The 16,214-nt window shown below is 47.3% G+C and overlaps 1 protein-coding gene across 1 annotated transcript in view; it reads left to right on the top strand.

Moving 5' to 3' along the window:
- Positions 1-16,214, top strand: part of EXD3 (exonuclease 3'-5' domain containing 3) — a 293,521-nt gene that overhangs the window by 44,305 nt on the left and 233,002 nt on the right. The gene's annotated exons all lie outside the window — the stretch shown is intronic.

The raw sequence follows: 16,214 nt of genomic DNA, 5'->3' as shown, positions 1-16,214 counted from the left end.
CCCACCCTCACAGACAACAATTCCTTCCCAATATCCCATCTAGCCCTGCCCTCTGGCACTGGAAGCCATTCCCTCTTGTCCTGTCCCTCTGTTCCTTGTCCCAAGTCCCTCTCCAGCTCTCCTGAAGCCCCTTTAGGCACTGGAAGGCACTCCAAGGTCTCCTTGGAGCCTTCTCCACATGAACACCCCCAGCTGTCTCAGCCTGGCTCCGTAGGAGAGACTGGAAGAAACTGGAGGGAAGGGACTGGGCAAACCTAAGTTCCAGAGAAGCTTCCCTCTGGAATCAAAATCCTTTACATTTGGATTGTGCAATGTAGCCATGAGGCAGGAACTGAATGTGCTTTAATGAATGAAGTATTAAAATTGTCACTCTCTAATTTGTAGTTGCTTTATTTCTGGTTTGTGTCTGGAGGAGTTAAATTCCTGCCTGGTGGAGTCGAGGTTGGTGTGATGTTGGAAAGCCAGTGCTGCCAACTTTGAGTCCCTGACTTCAGTAACTGGGGGGCCCACTATCTTATCCATAACGAATGGGCACTTAAATGCTTTGTGTTTATTGAGCTAATTTCCTAATTTAAATGGCTGTTTAAAAGCTCTGATTCAGTGTTTTATTTCTCAGTGTTGTATGGAGGACCTGAGTTTCAGATCAGTGTCCTTCAGGATGTGACTCAGGGTTTTGGAGCACTGCACCATCTGAACTGCACCAGACATGGAAGAGAGCGATGGAAAACACTCTTAGTTCCATGCAAATTGTGTGAGGTCCACTGGTGATTAGGGAATGTGAAGTATATGGCTGAGTAACAATTATTTTGGAGAGCTTTACAGATGTGAAGCTTAACCATTGTGCCACAGTCCTGTGTGTCAGTAATTAAATTATTTTCAAAGGGGCGCCTTAGTCTAGTGCTGATATTTAGTGGGTACACTTCGAAAAGTGTCTGACAACTGAGGTTGTGCTTCCAGCTCCTTCAGTAAGGAGAACAATATAGATCCATATTGTTAATGATCTGTGCACCTATTTAGTTTCTCAATACTAAGTACCATTCAATTTTTAAAAACCAGTTGCAAACAGTTTTATATTTTACTCAGTATTTATGTTTGAGTGATTTATTTGGGGCAGCAAAGAAGTAAAATACGCAGAGGGTCGACTTCTGAAATAATGACTTCAGTGCAATTGCTTGATATACAGATTAGATGTTTATTATTTATGGAGAAGTGACCAGTAAAAAAATATATGTATCTATTTGAACAAAATAACTTAGATAAAGGCAGTAAAATTGTAAACTACAGAAACCAGTGTGTCATTTCAGACCATGCCCGTTTGGGAACAGGTTTGTGTTCCAGCTCCTTAAAACCATCGCCTCGTGTTTTAATCAGTAGCACGGTCGTTGGAAATAAACTGAACCCCCTGGGGGTGAGCCAAATGAATAATGTCCCACTTTTCATTAGAATCTCATTAGTTTTGCAGTTATGAGGTATAAATCAAAAAATATGAGCAAAACCAGCAGTTCCCAAAACACAGGGCTGTTCAGATTCCCGCTCGTGGATGTTTGGCTCTCTATGTTTCATGTCAGTCTGTGATTATAAATCAACAGGTTTTTAGGCTTGGGCTGGTTAATGTAGGTAATTTCTGATTCACAGGGATGTGGATAGGTGGGAATTCTGCTCCCCAGCATATTCCTGGGGCTTTGCATCCGCAGCCTCTTTGAGTACGTTTAACTTGGCCTGAGGAAGATGCAGTTTTAAAGAATTTCTGCCATGATTGTGAAAAACAGCTTTTAAAAGGCTTAATTGAAACTTCTTGTCTCAAATGTGTTTTGCAACACAGCGATTTTAATTTTAATGAAATATGGACATTGTGAAACTGCAGAGATCTGAAAGTGGGCATGAAAATAAAGGGAACTTTCAATGTGTTTCCATCACACACAGTTTTTGCAAGATTATGTTAAACCAGATTGTTGCAAACACGGAGAGTGAGGGTTCATGTAACTGGCTGAGATGCCCATTCCTTTTCATTCCACAGAGTTAAGTCTTCTCTGGATATTTGGAAAGTCTGGATTATTTGGCCTTCTTTTCCTGTTGTGTTTTTTAAGATGGTTGGAAGCTGGAAGAACTCACCATCTTCACTGCAGACCCTGGTTTTATGGGACAGCTGATTAGTCACTGGACTATTGTGCCTTCTTCTGTAAGAAGAAGGGCCTGGCAATTGTATCAAACATATCAGTAGCAGCCTCATTTCCCAGCTCCCCGTAACAGCTTTAGTGGTCTTGAGGGAAAAAAATTCTGCTGTAATAGAAAGTTTGGATTTATTTCCAAGGCTGTGGTGCTGTGTCTGCAGTTGAGTCATCATGCACAAGAGCTTTTCTTTGGCCTGTCCCAACATTGCTGCCCCCTCAGCATGTATTTGTTCTTGATCGACCGATTTCTGTTGCTGAGCTGCAAATCCCAAAGGAGAAGAGCAGGGTGTGATCTGGGGTCCCTCAGCACAGTCTCATTTACCGTGAGTACAGTAATGAATGAGGCAGTGTAGGGAGCAAATCATAGAACAGAGCACAGAATCAGAGACAAGTTTGGGTGGGAAGGGACCTTAAAGATCATCTCATTCCATCCCCTGCCATGGGCAGGGACACCTTCCACTAGCCCAGGTTGCTCCAAGCCCCGTCCAACCTGGCCTTGGACACTTCCAGGGATCCAGAGGCAGCCACAGCTTCTCTGGGCAATCTGTGCCAGGGCCTCCCCACCCTCACAGACAACAATTCCTCCCCAATTTCCCATCTGTCCCTGCCCTCTGGCAGTGGGAAGCCATTCCCTCTTGTCCTGTCCCTCCATCCCTTGTCCCCAGTCCCTCTCCAGCTCTCCTGGAGCCCGTTCAGGCACTGGAAGGAGCTCTCAGGTCTCCCTGGAGCCTTCTCTTCTCCAGGGGAACATCCCCAGCTCTCCCAACCTGGTTCCAGAGCAGAGGGGCTCCAGCCCTTGGAGCATCTTTGTGGCCCTAAGTACCAGGGAAGAAGGTTGGATGATACAGTCAGATCACTGTTATTAATGCCATGGGTTCAGAGGGAGCTTTGCTTTGATGTCATTAGTCACCTGTGCAGTGTTGTGCTGGCTGAGGGCTGGAATCACTGCAGCCATCATTCCCAGTGTGTGGAGTCAGGGCCAGAAACACTGTTTGATCTCCCACTGTGAGTCCGAGTATTCCCAGAGCAGGGAAGGTGGCCCGGAGCACGAGATGAGTCCGGCGTGGCTGTTGCTGTGCCAGATGTGAGGTGTCTGTCCCCCTACCAGACCGCTGTCCCTGCTCTGCTCTTCTGAGCTCTGGGTTTGGGGACTCCCAAACCAGTTTGGGCCCCTAGAAACGCTCAGTTGGTTAAAACTTGATGCTGATAATGCCAAGGTCACAGGTTCAATCCGCTATATAGGCCGTTTATTTTGAGTTGGTCTTGATGATCCTTGTGGGTCCTTTCCAACTCAGAACATTCTGTGATGGTGACAAGTTCTGCAGAGCCACCCTCCCATCTCTGCAGCCTTTTCCTTTGCCTGGCATGGACAAGACTCCTTCCAAAATTCCAAATCCAGGAATGGGCTGCACTCTCAAACAGGAGAAGCATAACCCCACACAGAAAACAACGAGCCAAGGAGGAGCTACTGCCTGTGCTGGGGTGAGGAGTGATGCAGGGTAAAGGCTCTCCTTTGGCTGGTGCTGTCACTCGTCTGTTGGTGCTGGCTGTAGGTGCCTGTCTTGTCCTGAGCCCCCAAATGCTTGTTTGCTGTTGCTGTTGTTGACACCACCACCAGGCCCACGCAGGCAGCTCTTGCCTGTGGAGCTGTTTCTAGTCAGGCCTTCAGGACAAAGCTCCACTCGCTTGCTTTTTGTGGTTGTGTCTGCTTAACCACGTGGCCTGTGTGATAAATATAGAAGAGGATGTATAGAGCAGTTCAAGGAGAGGAAAATGTCTCTAGCTGAACCAAATCCCAAGGAAAGTCAATTCTCCTGTTCCGTATTAAAATCAAAAGACAAGCTGCCTGCATTCATGTAATACCCAACATGTGTCTTTTGTGCAAGTGGCACTTTCTTTCACACCAAAAATGCACTCGCTGGGCCCAAACAGATTTAATAGCTGAGATTGGAGAGCACATGCAAGTCTGTTCAAAATCTGCTGTAATTTGACATGAACTTTGATTTCCTGCCAACCTGCAAATGTAGGTCAGGAAAAACAGGTACTTGTTTCTACAACAACTGTCTGATGGCTGTGGTAGAACTCGCAGGAGTGTTCTGTTTGCCTTTTTTTTTTTTTTTTAAAGATTTGCGTTTATTTATAAATCTTTACATTTAGAAAGGCAAAGTGGTGTTTCACTTTTTCCAGAAGTGCTTCATTCTTTCCACAGTATGTGTTTGGAAGTCTGAATGCTCTTTACTTGGAGAGCAGGGGGAGAAGGGAAGGGAAGCGCTGGCCAGTTGGAAATGTTTTACATTTTTGAGAACAGCACAGGCTGCACTAACAAGCAGTGGGAACCCTTCCCTCCGGAGTGCCCTGGGATGCTGCGTGGCCTCATTAACGTGGCTACTCCAGGAACAGATTGAAAGCTGCTATTTTCATAGATATTGTTTAAAACTTGGCTGCATTGATGAGGTGGGGAGGGAAAAAACCAAAAAAAAGCGAGAGAGCAAGAAAAAGAGCCTTAAGGCTGATATTGATATTTTTTTGTTACAGATACAGAAAATGTTGCAATTTTGCTAGGATAACATCATTTGGCTTTGATATATTCCATTTGGGATGTTTGCTTTACACTTGCTGAGTTTAACTTGGATTGAGATGAGGAACTTGTTCAGATTTGAACATGGCTCTATGACGTCTCCCTGGTGGTAGGTTAAAAATAGAGCAGTTTTGCATTATTTTTTTCCCTGCTGTGGCCTAGATGAGGTGCAAAAAGAAACAGCCTTTGCATTGTATGTGCTGTCTCCTGGATTTCATTCTACCGTGAGCACGGGACACATCACTATTGTGTCTCCTTTGGAGGAGCTTTAAGCCAACTGGCACCTTGTTCAAGGTAGTGCTGAGGGAAGTTGGGACACCTGGGCACCTCCATGAGTTCCTTGGAAGGGTGTGCACATGGATGAAGTGTATCACACTCTCTCTGTGCCAGTCTCTGTGGATCAGGGATGGAGTGAGGTTGTTTTGTTCTCCCTCTTAGCCAGGAGTAGACCGTTGTTGAATCACTGCCTGAAGTGGGTGTTGAGTATTCTGTGGAGAAGCACACCTCCAAAGCTGGGCTGTGATGGGGAATGTTGCTCAGGAGAAGATCTGAGTTGTCCTGCTTGTGCTGAGCCCTTTGTCCTCACTGTTCTCTGCGCTGTCAGGTGCTGCCCGCGGGGTTAGCGAAGGTTTGGGTAATCAGGGAATTCTGACAATACGACCAAGGATGGATTTGTCTGTGGAGGGCTTTGAGCTTTCTTGTAAAATCACAGAAAACCCTGAGCTGGAAGGGACCCACCAGGATCATCAGTCTAAATCCTGGCCCTGCACAGACGCCCCAACAGTCCCACCCTGTGCCTGAGAGTGTTGTCCAAATGCTCTCTGAGCTCTGGCAGCCTTGGGACCGTGACCACTTCACATGTTTGATAGGCACTGAAGGGTTTTCACAGTTGGGTATTATTCAGCCTTCCTTTCCACTGCCCTCCTCCTCCTTCTCCTCCTCCTCACCTCTTTTACAGAAATACCACCTTTCCTCCTCAGTCAAACCAGCACGTAAGCAATACTCTCCTGAGATCAGTGACAGGATCTGATCATCACCAGTTCAGGTTGGTGGAGCCATGTGTGGCCATTGCCACGAGAGCACACTGAAGGGAGTGCCAGACTGTCCCAGCCATTGTCCCCAGGGCCTGGGGGGCATACATGGGAGGGGAGCGAAGGCTGCCCACCCACCACCTGCTCTCTGCTTCTCTCCTGGGAATGAAAGCCCTGTGAAATCTGCATGTTGTAGAAGTGATTAATTTTGGTTTCAGGTACTGCGTTTTGATTAAAAATTTCAAGTACTGGGTAGTCTGAATTTCCTACAGTAAATCAGTTGAGACTGCTGCTGGTGGTGTGAGTAAAAGAAGAGACACTTTGATGAAGGAAAGCTGGGGCAGGTGATGGCTTTTGTCCTGGTTGTCTCTGGAGTGACAGAGCCGTGCAGCTCTGCTGACAGGGGTGACTGGAGTGGGCTATGGGGAAGACATTCCTCACATCAGGAATACAGCGAGGGGCCGTGCTGGCAAACCTTTGGATTGTGCAACCTGCTGAAATGCTGTCCTTGTTTCACATGAGAAAATAGTTGCCTTCTGTGGTTGCTGTTAATCGTGACCTATCCACAGACCGAGTTACTGAGAGCTGAGCTGTTCCCCCGGGTACCCCGGGCTGGAGCCACCTCTGGACGTGTGACTTTCTGAGTTTCCAACGGTTGATGAACAGCTTTTGCTGCTGTAGCTGTGCAGATGTGAGAGCAAGCCTGGTGCCATCTGACCAAAGCTTTGGTGTTTGCAGGCTCTTTCTTCCCTGGGACCGAAGTCAAAAGAGGGCACTGGAAACGCTTTTGGTTGAGCATCTTTTGCCGTTGTAGATCAATACAGTTTTATTGTCAGTTCTATCCAGGAACGACTTCTGTTTTCCTTCCTGATTGTTTGGCCAGCCCTGCCACAGCCTGGGGACTCTCCAGTGGCACGGTATCAGATGGATTGTTGGTGTGTCTGAGGCGTTATTGTCCTAAGCTTGGCTTCTGATGCTGCGTGCGGCAGCGAGGGCAGAGAATGACAGATGAGTGGGGGCTTCCCGGCGAGGGCAGCACATCCCCCAGCTGTTTGGGAGAACTGAGGGAGAAAAAAAGGAGAAAGGCAGATTATCCCATTATGTTTACAGGGCATCGGTCACACAAACAATGACTGTCCTCTTTGACAAGAGGATTGTTTAATTAGTTAAGGGTTTGATAAAGAGATGACTGAACATACAGTGCACTGAAGGCATCTGCCTTTTAGTACAGCAGGCACGTCCTCCCTGTGAGTCCTGGGCTTCTCCTTTCTCCTGAGGAGCGCCGGAGGTGTCCAGAGCTCTGTTCCAAGTCTCAGAGCTGCTTACTTTGAACATATTAAATTGGGTTTCTGTTATCTGAGAAGCAAAGTTATAATTTAGCTGCCTATAATTTAGAACTAGTTCTGAGCATTCAGAAAGGGTGAGGTGATGTGAGTTACACTTGGAAGGACACACTTTTTCATGCGTGTATTCTGGTACCATCGGTCCTCTTATCTATTCTAGCTTTTTTCTTACTCCTTTATTCTTAATTTTAATCTGTGACAAGCATTGCCAGGTTAAATCCCACAGACTCTGAACTGGACTAGAACAAGAATCTGTGGGAAGAGTAATTAAATAGGCACAGACGAGTGGGTGTGAAGCAGTGGAATTCCAAATGCGTGTTGCAGTGGCTGTAAGTACAATGTTACACTGGCTTCACCTTGCTTCTGAATTTGACTATGAAATCCAATTTGAAATACAGAAGTTATGAGTAGAAATTGGATTTGAGTAGTACATTGCAGTATTAGTGTTAGCATTGATTCTAGTCTGTGGAGCTTCTCAAAAGAAAGGAGCATACAGAATTAAAATCAATATTCACTACTTCAGAAAGTGTTCCAGCTCAGCCATGAAATAGTTTATGTTTAACATCTGCTGCACTTGCAATTGTTTGCTTGGGTTTAAATTTGCATCTGCCTTTGTATCTTAAAACTGACAAATAATTACACGCAACACATTCTGGGTAGTAAGAAATAATGTTGTAGAAAATGCAACTCTTTTTGTGGACTCTACCTAAAATGTTTTGTTGCTGTATCGTACTTGTAAGCCAACATTAGAAGGCACTTAGTGTCTGTATTATTTTTAAGGTTTGAGCCTCCTGTTGGTTTGGTTTTTTTTCTTGGAGACTTTTCATGCTTTGTAGTGTTTTGTGGCCCCAGCACAAATCCTCCTGCTCTATCAGAGCGTGTGTCATCAGCTGTTTAACCACAGCCAGAAGTGGTCTGTATCAAGCCTTTTAAATTCACAAGAGGATTGTGCCTCAGGATTAACTGTCCAGCGTTGGGGACAAACTGTCACTGTGGCTTCCACTTATTGATCTGTCCTTTGCAAGCTTCCTCTTTGTGTTGAGTGGGACAGAGTGGGGAGGCTGTGCCGTGTGTCAGCGTCCTTCCTCCCTGGGCAGGGACAACAATGCCCTCAGCGGCGGGGGACAGTGATGAAGCTGTGGGTGCTGATGAAAGCGGAGATCGGAATTCTTCCCCCTCAGACACTGAGATTTATTCTGTCAGTGCTCCTGTCTTGAAAGGGCTGCAAGTGCGTCCCAGCTCTCAAGAAAACGAGCTGTTACTGCCTTTCTTTAGGTTAACTAAAATGTACAAATGTGGCTGCAGCCTGCAGCTTCAAAGATGTTATGGGGGCACAGATGCTGCTTTTGGGGCCTCCTTCTGCTTGTTCTTTATCTCTCAGAGTGGGGCTTGGTGCTGCAGGGGAGCCAAGCAGGGACTTCACAGTTGACCTCTGCTGCCTGCAAATCTCACACAAGTTTGTGGAGTCCCATGTTGATGCATCACTTGTTACCCAGAGAGGTTGTGGACTCCCCATCCCTGGAAGTGCCCAAGGCCAGGTTGGATGGGGCTTGAAGCAACCTGGGCTAGTTGAAAGTGTCCCTGCCCATGGCAGGGGGGTGGAATGAGATGATCTTTAAGGTCCCTTCCAATCCAAATCATTCCATGATTCTAAATTCCCAGTATAGCTTCCTAGAGCAATGCACAGTATTCACTAAGAAGTTTTTTCCTAAATACAAGCAGCCTTCAATTCCTGTCAATGAGCAGTTTTCCTCCTGCTGCACCCCTGTGCTGTCTCTGGTTCAGGTCACTGCTGCCCCGGCTGCTTCTCTTTTCCACAAACTTAAGCTAAAAGAGTTGACAAAAGCACCTTGAAAGAAATTCAGGTAGAATATCTCATCAGCACAGGATGCTGCTTCATGCTTTCATGCCAGCAAAGATCAAATTTCTCTTTGGTAGGAGCTGTGCCAACTTCACCACCTACGCTTTGACAAAGGGTATTGTTTCAGCATTTGAGGTGATTAATAATTTTTAGGAGGTTGCAGTTTTCCATTTTCAGCATGTTGCCTCTGATTTCCTTGTCATGTCTCAGAGGCTTTGGAGAAGCTGAAGGGCAAGGTGAGGAATGATTGTGTGACCAGGCTTACCTGCACAGAGCAGGGAACGCTGCAGTTCTTCCTCACCCAGCCCTATATGAGAACCAAGTCAGTGGCTTCCTCAGCCACCGAATAATGTTTTCCTTAATTGCCATCAGGCTGTAAGAAATTTCCTCTCCGATACTGAGTTTAAATAAAAACTTTCCTGCACCATGTTTCCATTGTTAGTCTGAGAAAAATCCCTGAAGAGGGGCTGGAGCAGCCGGGGTTACACACAGCCTGCAGAAACGATCCCTTGCAGAGATGCAGTCAGGTCATCACTGAGTCCAAGACCAGGAACACACAGGATGGTGACAAGCAGCCGTGCTGGCTGTCTTTTCAGCTCATGCCTTACTTGTTTCTTGCCTGTTTTCTGGAATCTCTCCTCACTGATGCACCGTGCAGGGAGAGCTGTGCTGGGCTTCCTACCCTGCTCTGTGCTGCACCTCTTGCATGGAAACCAGATAGGAGGGGGGATGAAGATGTGTCAGGGAGGGTCAACTTGGATCTCAGGAAAAGGTTCTTCCCCCAGAGGGTGGTTGGGCACTGACCAGGCTCCCCAGGGCAGTGGGCACAGCCCCAAGGCTGCCAGAGCTCCAGGAGGGTTTGGACAACATTCTCAGGGACAGGGTGGGATTGTTGGGATGTCTGTGCAGGGCCAGGGGTTGGACTGGATGGTCCTTGTGGGTCCCTTCCAGCTCAGAGTCTTGTATAGTTCTATGATTGTAAGTATTCCTGTGCTTTTCCAGCTCCCTGGAGCACTGTGACAGCAGCTCTCAGAGCTGGAGCAAGGCGTTTCAGTGCCTGGGTTATTGTCTTGTTGGGTGTTGCTGCTGCAGCCCTCTGACTGTGATGGTAGCAGTGGGGTTCTGTATATCTGCCCTCATTTATTTTCTTTAAATCCTGACTTGTCAACTCCAGAATTTGGTGTCTACAGAGAGACTGAGACAGACTCCCCTGAGAAAGGGAGCGAGGGGACTTTTTCTCTGAGCTGATGCATGCTCACTGCTGAGCATCTTTCCTAAGATAGCAAGCAGGAAAAATAAACCAGCACAAGGAGTTAAATAATATCCCTGCCTGGCATCCCAGTGTGGAGGGCTGCTAAGGCACAGACATGGGGGAAGGGATGATATTGAAATCTATTAAGGAACTTTCAGTACAGGTTTAAAAATTTCCGAGATAGTTTGTGGCCATGGAAAGTGAGCGGTGTGAGCAGTGGGGAGCCAGGCAGGTGCAGTGGGGCACTTTGTGCCAGAGCACCCTGCACTGCTGTCATCCTGCATCCTCTGGGGTCCTGTGCAGGGCACAATCTCTTGGCGTTTTACAAAGGAACCCAAGGAGCTGATCTCTCACACAGCTGAGATTGCATCAGTTCTGCTGGTATCAGCACGTAGGATTCTGGTCCTTTGTTGCCCACCACGAGCAGGTGCAGCAGTGGGGCTGCCTGGGTTGGTGATACCAGAGGAGACATCGGGCTTCCCTTTGGTTTGCTTTTCAGACCCTGCAGTTTCTGGTAGGCATTTGCAGACTCAGAGCGGGGAGTGTTGTGGGGGAGCAGCACAGGGTGAGATCTCCAGTGGTTCCTTTGATCAAGTGAGGACGTGTGTGTACATGGTGCTTTACAGCAGAGGTGCTTATGGCTTTGTGGCAGAGCAGTGCAGACACACGATCTTGATGGAGCCGACTCGCTGCCCTGTGAACAAGTGAATTGGATTGTAACATCCCAGAGCAGACATGCATTTCATGTTCAAATGCAAAAGGGAGGAATCCCAATCTTTCCAGTGGTTGCCCACATCTTTGCTGTTTCACTTTGAATTTGTTGCCAGTTGTTCAGATGCCAAATCATTTGGCAGCTGATCAGATACTCCTACCCATGCCTAAAGGAGAATATGTTGGTTCTAACATTTGTATTATTTTATGGGTCGATTCATCATTACTTAAAGGTCCTCCAAAAGGTGGTTAAAACTATGCATAAACTGTAGTACTTTCTGAAAAATTAGACCATGATTATTGCAACTCTTAACTACAGCTAATAAATCATACTAAGAAAAACACATGCCTTTCAGGTTAATAATATTGTTTATGAATGCAGAACAGTCCATAAGCTGGGTAATGCTGCATTTTTCTCAACTTCTTCTGAAGGCAGTGATGGAGACATCTGTAGTTATTGAGATCTCCTGATCTGAGCAGATGGTTTCACCCTGACTGTGCATGTCGCTGCTCAAAACGCTTCTGAAAATTAATCTGAGCCTTTGAACTGGAGTGCTCTGTTCCTCAGATACAGTCTGACCCACGTGCTGGGGCTGAGGCAGGAGGAGGCTGGAAGGTAAAGCCTTTGCTTGGGTATCAGAATGAGGACCAAAGGGCAAGGAGGAGGCTGTTGAAGATCCGTCTTCCAAACGTGGAAAAACCTGGCTGCCTGCCCAGGAGATTCAGGAGTGGTTTCTCTGTGCTGGCCTTCCAGGAGTTCTGTGAGGAGAACAAAACCCCAACTTCAAAACTCTTGTTCTTTTGTACAGAATCATCTCTACAAACCTGTTTACAAACCAGTGTTCTACAGAATCTTCTACAAACCTGTTTACAAACCAATGTCCCTTGTAAATGCCATTTATGTTGCCAGAGATGACTTGGCATCCCACTGATGGCTTCATCACTGCATTCAGAACTTGCTTCCCTCACCCTTTACCTCCTGAATAAGCTTAGAGAAGGTTTCTAGACATAGCTTATTCAGGAGGTAAAAGCTGAGGAACAACTCTCCATGAAAGAATTTTGAAAAATATTTATTATCAGGCATAGTGGAGATAATAGTGATACAGCTTGGGAAGAGGTAAAATTCAGCACACAGTGTGTAGTGAATAATGTGACTCGACTTTGTGGGATTTGACACTCTCCCTGTGCTCCAGCAGAATGTTGTTTTTCTTGCTGGGGATGTGGGAAAGTGTTCAAGGAGAACATGGTGGAGTTACTGGCTTCATGCTTGACAAAGACTTCATTGAATTTGATAAGCAGCCTTAATTGACCTTGAGGTCATCTGGTGATGACAGTGAAAATGAAACTTGTACAGGAAGAAACAGAAAGAGAACACAGACATTGGTGGATTGATCTGGGGGTGCCAGTCTGTCAGATGCCAGCATGTGGAATTGCGCAGGACAGAGGACTTCCCAGAGAGTGAGAAACAAGGCCAAGAAACAAGGCCACCAGTCCATTGTAAGGTTTGATTTTATAAAGAGATCTACTGGTCAAGGCCAGCAATCAGTAATCCCTTAATTTATATTCCAAGCAGTAGTCAGGATCTTCAGCCACAGCAAAGCCAGTGTCTCCTCCAGCTTTTCAACCATGACCAGATGTTGCAGCTGATCTGTGCTGCAGCTCCTGCCTCTCCCTCCTCCATGTCCTCCCCTGTTCCTGTCCTTGCTGCCTTCAACAACGAGGATGCTCCCTGCAGGAGGTGGAAGGACTCACAGGCAATGATGAGGGCAAAAGACAAACAGAAATAAGAGGCAAAGCTTACTAAAACAAGTAGCTGCTTGCTGACATGGAATATCAGATCTCAGGTGAGAAAAAACTGCAAAGGAAATCTAAGTCAAGGCTGATCAGAACCTGGAAGTGAAAATGCCAATAGCTTGTGGAACTTCTGAATCGTGGAAAGGTTTCCAAGGTGCAGTAGCAGTGTCTCTGGGACATAGCCAGGGAGCTGCCCACCAAGCTGAGTGTGGCCTGAGCTGTGCAGGCTCAGAGCTGCTGACTCCGTTTCGGCTGTGGGCAGCCCCTGAGGAGCCGGGCCAGGACGGAAGATGAGGAGCTGCAGACAGTTGGGATCTGAGGGATTTGCTAGGAACAGGGAAAACAGAGGAAATGGTGATTTGAGAGGAAATCTTTGGATTATTCTGCTTTGATTCACGTTTAGACATGGTCTGGAGTGAAAGTAATCAAGGAGAAATCCACACAGCGGAGCTTCAGCTCCTGTGGGTGAATGGAAGGGAAGATTGGGCAGAGAAGTAGATCAAGATGGTGAAATTTAGCAGATTTCTAAAATTACTCATCTGTCCTGTAAAAGCTTTTTGTTTAGAGTTGTATCTATAGCTAGAGGTATTCAACCGAAGCCCTCAGGAGAAGAAAAGCTTCAATACTTTTTATAAAAAAAAAAAAAGGGGGGGGGGAAGGAAAGGTGGTTTTGCCAAAGACAAACCTTCCTCCCTCCCTTCTCCTGTAAATGCCATGATTCATAAAATTCTCTCTGTTTTGTCTGGGAGTTTGCTGGAGCATCTGTCAGTCAGGAGGGATCTGCATTTACTGCACTTTTACCAGCGTAACTGTACTCCCGAAACTACGTAGTGGAGATGTGGCTGCAGAGTCTCTCTGGGGGATCCCCTGGGGCAGCCCCCAAAGCGAGGGGTTCAGCAGAGGCAGGAGTTCAGCTTGTGCTCCTGCAGGCACTGCTGAGCTGTGTCAGTGCTCTGACCCTGCCAAGCAGCTGCATTTGGACATCACAGTCCCCTGCTGTGTGTTAGTGCAGCACAAGGAATGTGGCCTCATAGCTCAGCTTCTCCAGCCCAGGCCCAGCAGTTCTGTACAAATACTTTCTCATTAAGATGCCAGAAGTGTGAGCTGAGGTATTGAACATGCAGGCACCCAGCCAGCTGTGCTGTCCTGGCAGAGCCAGGTGGGACAAACATCTGGCGAGAGCAGGGGCTTCAGCTGCCAGAGTCTGTCCAGCCAAGCCTTTCAGAAGTGTCAGACTCTGGAGGATGCTTCATGCTTTTAAAAAAAGCAGAAGGTGAATATGCTTATGAGAGATAATAAAGCTTCCTCAGCAATCCAGGAGGAAACGTTCAAACACTCCGTCACAGAACACTGGACACATGTTAATAATGCTGGGTTAACACCACTGCCTGAATGAAATCCAGGTGCTGGGAAGCAGTCAAAGTGTCTGAAGGACTCACACCCAAACAGCCCTGACTCTGTTTTGGGAAGTGGTGGAGTCCCGTATTGAGTCCTCAGTGATGCTGTGCTCACAGTGTTAACAAAGCTGTTCTAGGACTGGAAAAGAGAAAGCCAGATAAGCTCTTTTAATGTGAGAGAGCTTAAGAGAGACTGAGTTATCAGCATTTAAATTAACTATGCTGGATTTCCTCATAAGAAGGATTTACATGTTACTACTACAATCATCTTGATTATTTAGTCCCCTGACATTTTATAGTTTCTCAGGGTTTTTTTTATATTATAGTAGTTTTCAGTAGTGGCCAAAAATTGGAATGAAATTTATGAAGTGTGTTCACCTGACCTGTTTTTCTGTTTGCTGAGAATTCGTTGATTCTTGTTGAAATCCTGCACTCCCTATTTCCAAAGTTGTTCCTTAGGGGTTTTTTAAGGTGCTGTTTTGGAGGTGAAATAATCCTTTAGGATTCTTTCTCCTGAAATGGAGACCCTTTGATAGGTTAAGTACAGCTGCATGGGTTTGAAATAGCCCTTACAAAGTGCCAGTGTAGGTTCTGTTCAGCCTGTGAGCTGTCTGAGACTTACCCAGCACGTGCTGGCACATCATCTCGGCCTCCCCTTCACACCAGTAAAGAAAAAGCAAGAATCAGAAAAATGCAGACAATAACAAGGCTGAAAATCAGTTCTGAAGTTAATACATCCCAGACTATCAGGTTTCTGTTTCACCATTGCCTTTACAGAGAATATTCTGTTCTTGGTGTTCCCTGTTCTCCAGGAATCTCCACGTGCAGCACGGCAGGGTCAGGACGTGGTTTGGTTCGGCAGCTTGGGTGTCACCAGTCACGGTCAGACACCTCAGGGTGTCTTTGTGTGAGACATTGCGGGTTGGACACTTTGGACATGTGACAAAGGTGTGGCACTGGCGGAGGGGGTGGCACAGAGCCCCCCTGCCAGGCACAGCTCCGGCTTCCACGTGCTGCTGCGGCTGCTCCTGCTCTGCCACTGATCCTCCTGCCCCCTCAGGGACAGGGATGGTCACAGGGTCACAGCTGCTGTGGGACGACTGTGGTGTGGAGGCTGGTGAGGGAATCATGCATCAAAAGCGTGGGACTGGGAGGGTTTGGATAGTTGCCTTGCAGGGATGATTCCCTCAGGTGTCCCTGGCTGATTCCTGAGCCGGAACATAGTGCTTTGGATTGTTGCCTTTTTCATTCTCCACATTAATGTTGATGTGTAAAGCACTCCCTGGCCACCTCTTTAGAAAGCAGGAGATAGATGCTGCATGCAGGGTGCTGGGGGCACTGGTGGATGGAAGGAATGAGAAATCCCAGGGGTCTTCAGTGACCCCAGAGACAGGAGAGTAGGACACCTCCCTGTACAGGGTGTGCATGGTTCCCGGAGCAAACCAAGGGGGAGAAGGGCCGGCTGGGATTAATGTAATTTTACAGACATACGTGGCCAAACAAATAGAAGAAGATTTAAGTTATGGAATGTTCATCTAGCAAAGGACGGTGGATCACGGTCACAGCCTGCCCGTGTGCCGGTGCCCCAGGCACCGGCCGGGCGGGGGTTTGTCAGCAGAGGGTGCCAGAGACCAGCGGCTCCTCCCTGTCCTTCAGCCGCAGGGAACACAGGTGTGAGCAGCACCTGTGTCTGGAGCCAGCACGGCCTTCCCGGGGCTGGGCACGACGGCAACCTCCTCCAGCACCAGCACAGAGCCTTGCAGTTGTCCTGAGTTCAGCAGAGACTCCAGCTGTGCTGGTTGTTCCCAGGGTGTTTTCCAAGAGGCTGGAGGCGATTGATGTGTGAGGAGAGTGAAATGAGCAGGGAGATCTGGGTGTGTGGAACTCTGCAGACGTGCAGGGGGACAAATTCTCTGGTGTCCAGGGCTTTCTGCAGCCGTTCAGGTTTTATTTATGCCCTTGGTGTCACAGCAATTTGCTTATTGATGTTAGGAACTTGGGCAGAACATTCTTGTCAAGCTGGCGGGTTTCACCAGGCTGAGGGGATGGCCTTGGGAATCCAACAGACTTTGATAG

The sequence above is a fragment of the Lepidothrix coronata genome, unplaced genomic scaffold (genome assembly GCF_001604755.1).
Source record: "Lepidothrix coronata isolate B3197 unplaced genomic scaffold, Lepidothrix_coronata-1.0 Scaffold237, whole genome shotgun sequence".
Lineage (NCBI taxonomy): Eukaryota > Metazoa > Chordata > Aves > Passeriformes > Pipridae > Lepidothrix > Lepidothrix coronata.
Note: the sequence above shows the minus strand (reverse complement) of the source record. Positions and strands in the feature narration are given on the sequence as shown.